This window comes from Cicer arietinum, chromosome 6 (genome assembly GCF_000331145.2).
Source record: "Cicer arietinum cultivar CDC Frontier isolate Library 1 chromosome 6, Cicar.CDCFrontier_v2.0, whole genome shotgun sequence".
In the NCBI taxonomy this organism is placed as follows: Eukaryota; Viridiplantae; Streptophyta; class Magnoliopsida; order Fabales; family Fabaceae; genus Cicer; species Cicer arietinum.
In genome coordinates this window covers 4291853-4297267 of record NC_021165.2, presented here as the reverse complement: position 1 = coordinate 4297267, position 5415 = coordinate 4291853, and positions in this window count along the sequence as shown.

Below are 5415 nucleotides of genomic sequence, written 5' to 3'. Positions count from 1 at the left end.
TTTATATATTATATATATATATATATATATATATATATATATATATATTATTTCGTGGTTTGGCGGTGTTAACGTGACATTGTGTTAGTTTGTGTAATGATTTAATTTTTTGTTTTGTTGCAATATTCTATAGTTTAGATTGACATATTAGTTTCGATCAAATATAAATTAAATAAATTTTTTTGACATCGTTAACATTACATTTTTAGAGGCATTGATGATGGCTTTAATGTGTGAATTGAAAAATGAGAAGTCCCACATTGGAGGGAACACACTCATTTATGACATTTATAAGGAGTTAGTTTCACAATTGGGTTGGGCCCCAAGGGGCACCGCAATTTTGTGAAGGAGGGAGAACGCAAGCAAACGGACCACCACACGCGCGCGCGCGCCGCCGCCGCCGGCCCGGTCCATATTACGATGAGTCACATAGTTTTTTTAACAGATGGAAATTAATTAATTGCTTGCGATGAGTCACATATTACGAAACTGCCATCCACAAGGTCAAAGTTCTGAAAAACACACCAAAAGCTATCCATATCTGAGGCTTTTCTCACTTCTCCCCCTTATATTCTTCTTCTTCTTCTTTTCTTGAGTAGCCTTCGTGCTATATTTGAGTAGCCTCCGTGCTATATTCGAGTGTCGGTCTATCGACTGGCATACAGAGGGTGTAATTCTAGAACGGTTTTCTACAGTGCAGTAGAACTCCGATACAGTGAATCTGGGCTGTTTTATCCTGGGGACTTCGTGGTTGATAGTCTGCCTTGCACAATTTTGGGCAGTGCCTCGAAACGTCTTAAAGAGAGCGACCTAGTCCGCGACTCAACCCAATAATATTTTCGGTGGCATAAATTGTTTTCAAAGGTTTTCGAATTTCAAAAACAACAATTTTAAGACGTTTTCGAACTGCCATGTCTACCGACGAAATTACTGGGTCAGGTTCATCTGCTTCTGACTACAACAAACCATTTCGGTTTGAGGGAAGTCACTTCAAACGATGGCAACAAAAGATGCTGTTTTTTCTAACCACGAAAAAGCTTGCCAACGTTTTGAAGGATGATATTCCGTTTGTACCAGAAAAAGCTGAACAAGCTGAAAAGGATAAAATAGCTACTGAATTAACCCTATGGGAAAATAATGATTACTTATGTAAGAATTATATTCTCAATGGACTTGCTGATGATCTGTATGACTACTACAGCTCTGACAGCAATACTGCTAGACAGGTTTGGGATGCTTTAAAGAAGAAGTACGATACTGAGGAAGCTGGAGCCAAGAAGTATGTTGTAAGCCGCTACCTCAAATATCAGATGACAGATGACAGATCAGTGGAAGCTCAGTCTCATGAAATCCAGAAAATTGCTCACGAAATCATAACTGAAGGTATGTCCCTTGATGAACAGTTTCAAATTGCTGTTATTATTGACAAACTGCCCCCTGCTTGGAAAGAATTTAAAAATTCTCTTAGGCATAAAACTAAAGAATTCTCTCTAGAAAGTCTGATAACCCGCCTTAGAATTGAGGAGGAATCTCGCAAGCAAGACCAGAAAGATGAAATTCTTCTTGTAGCTAATAACAAGAAGAAAAAGCCCATCGGAGCGGTTCTGAAGCCAAACGGCAAACAACTGAAGAATCAGAACCGTACTTCAAAGAACAACAACAGGAATGGGAACCACCAAAGGGTCCCAATTGCCAGACAGCCACCACCTCCTAGAAATGGCCCCCTTTCCTTCTCCTGTTTCAACTGTGGGAAAGAGGGTCATATGGCACGCAAGTGTAGGTACAAGCAAGGCGCTGTAAATCAGGCCAACTTGACCGAAGAGCAATTCGTTGCAATGATAACTGAGATCAACCTCGTTGGTGGATCAGATGGATGGTGGATAGACACTGGCGCCTCACGCCATGTCTGTTATGATCGTGCTATGTTTAAAACATACACTGCTGCTGAAGATAAGAAAGTGTTGTTGGGAGACTCCCACACCACTAATGTTGCTGGTATTGGAGATGTTGAATTAACATTCACATCAGGAAAGACCTTAATTCTGAAAGATGTGATGCACACTCCAGAAATAAGAAAGAATATGGTCTCAGGGTTTCTTCTCAATAAGGCAGGGTTCACTCAGTCTATAGGGGCAGATTTGTACACCATTTCTAAAAATGGTATCTTTGTTGGGAAAGGGTACGCCACTGATGGCATGTTTAAATTGAATGTTGAATTGAATAAAATGTCTCCTTCTGCTTACATGTTGTGTGATTTTAATATTTGGCATGCTAGACTCTGTCATATAAACAAAAATGTGATTTCAAATTTAAGTGTTTTAGGCTTGATTCCAAAATTGTCTAAAAAGGATTTTGAAAAATGTGAATTTTGCAGTCAAGCCAAAATAACTAAGAAATCCCATAAATCTGTTGTTAGAGAAACTGAACCTCTAGAATTAATACACTCTGACACATGTGAACTTAACGGAACGCTAACCAAAAATGGAAAACGTTATTTCATCACTTTTATTGACGATTGTTCTGATTTTACTTACGTATATCTCATGAAAAATAAAAGTGAAGCGCTTGACATGTTTAAAATATTTGTGACTGAAATAGAAAATCAATTTAACAAAAAGATTAAAAGGTTTCGTAGTGATAGAGGAACAGAGTATGATTCTGACTTATTTAATGAATTCTATAAAACCCAAGGAATTGTACATGAAACAACTGCACCATATTCACCTGAAATGAATGGTAAAGCTGAAAGAAAGAATAGAACTCTTACTGAATTAGTTGTTGCTATAATGCTTAATTCTGGTGCTGCATCTCATTGGTGGGGGGAAATTATTTTGACTGTTTGCTATGTTTTGAATAGAATTCCTAAAACCCAAAGAATTATACATGAAACAACTGCACCATATTCACCTGAAATGAATGGTAAAGCTGAAAGAAAAAATAGAACTCTTGCTGAATTAGTTGTTGCTATAATGCTTAATTCTGGTGCTGCATCTCATTGGTGAGGGGAAATTATTTTGACTGTTTGCTATGTTTTGAATAGAATTCCTAAATCTAAAAACAAAACATCTCCTTATGAGATAATGAAGAATAGACAGCCCAATCTATCTTATCTTCGAACTTGGGGTTGTCTGGCGTATGTCAGAATCCCCGATCCCAAGCGAATCAAACTCGCTAGTAGAGCCTATGAATGTGTATTCATTGGGTATGCAGTAAACAGCAAAGCGTATAGGTTTTATGACCTAAACGCGAAATTGATCATAGAATCAAATGATGCTGACTTCTATGAAGATAAATTCCCTTTCAAATCAAGAAATAGTGGGGGCAGCAGACCAAGTCAAGTTCCTGTGACAACGAGCACTGAAAGCAACAAACAAGACGAAACTTGCGTCTATTCATAACCTGGTGATACACCAGATGGATGTTAAAACAGCCTTTTTAAACGGTGAACTGGAAGAAGAAATCTACATGGAGCAACCTGAAGGATTTGTAATTCATGGACAAGAAGACAAGGTCTGCAAGTTAGATAAATCTCTGTATGGTCTTAAACAAGCTCCTAAGCAATGGCATGAAAAATTTGATAACTTGATTATCTCGAATGAGTTTAAAGTAAATGAAAATGACAAATGTATTTACTATAAATTTGAAAAATAACATTTGCACTATATTATGTCTCTATGTAGACGACTTACTCATATTTGGGTCAAACATTCATGCTGTGAATAATGTGAAATCATTGTTGAGCAGCAACTTTGATATGAAAGACCTCGGAGAAGCAAGTGTAATCCTCGGAATCAAGATTACTAGGTCAGAAAAGGGAATTTCTTTGGATCAATCTCACTATATTGAAAGGATCCTAAAGAAATATAATTACCTTGACTGTAAACCTGCTTGCACACCTTATGATCCCAGTGTAAAACTTTTCAAGAACTCTGGTGAAGGTGTTAGACAAACTGAATATGCGAGCATCATTGGCAGCCTCAGGTATGCCACTGATTGTACTAGACCCGACATTGCCTATGTCGTGGGATTGCTGTGCAGGTTTACCAGTAGACCTAGTATGGAGCATTGGCACGCTATCGATAGAGTCATGAGATACCTTAATAGGACCATGAGTCTCGGATTACACTATGGAAGATTTTCTGCTGTCCTTGAAGGATACAGTGATGCTGATTGGAACACTCTATCAGATGACTCCAAGGCAACCAGTGGCTATGTTTTCAGCATAGCCGGTGGTGCTGTATCATGGAAATCAAAGAAACAGACAATATTGGCTCAGTCCACTATGGAGTCTGAAATGATAGCACTGGCTAATGCTAGTGAGGAAGCAAGCTGGTTGAGATGCTTGCTAGCAGAAATCCCTTTATGGGATAAGCCGTTACCAGCTGTGTTGATCCACTGTGATAGTACCGCGGCTATTGCAAAAATTGAGAATCGTTATTATAACAGTAAGAGACGACAAATACGTCGTAAGCACATCACTGTTAGAGAATTACTTTCGAAAGGAGCTGTTATTGTGGATCATGTACGCACTGATGAAAATTTAGCTGATCCTTTGACGAAAGGATTAGCTAGAGAGAAAGTCCAAAATACATCCAAAAGGATGGGACTAATGCCTATAGATAAATGAGTCACTTATGATGGTAACCCGACCTAAAAGACTGGAGATCCCAAGAATTAGGTTCAATGGGTAATAACAAGTCATAGTGATATGAGATGAACATGCTATGTTTTATATGAGAAGCATGATTCCTGAAGCGATATGTTAAGATTAAAAGGAGAAGCATGATTCCTGAAGCGAAAAAGGATGAGATAATAGAAACTCTTAATGAGATCTATACTCCATATGGAGTGGGGTACCTAGTGGCTACAGGAGTACTCTTGATAGACTCACCTACGTGAATGTGGAAGTGGGGGCCGCTTCCTATGGAATTTCGAGGCAGAATTCCTAGAGCGTTCACTAGACTGGGATACACGTGCAGGGCCCTAAATGCACGGGCTTTTTAGAATACACCTAATGAAAAGGTTGTGTGTGGGTTTGATGTCAGAGATAGAGTTCAAAACTACGGTTACTCTTGTTGAATCTGAATCCTACTCGCTATGCAAAGGTTCAAGTCGAAAGACACCTTTGTTTATGCACAATCTTATTGAAGCGTCTGACGCTATTCTAGAATCCATTTTTAAATTCAAGTGGGGGATTGTTGGAAATGATGAAACATAATTGGCATTGATGATGGCTTTAATGTGTGAATTGAAAAATGAGAAGTCCCACATTGGAGGGAACACACTCATTTATGACATTTATAAGGAGTTAGTTTCACAATTGGGTTGGGCCCCAAGGGGCACCGCAATTTTGTGAAGGAGGGAGAACGCAAGCAAACGGACCACCACACGCGCGCGCGCGCCGCCGCCCGTCCG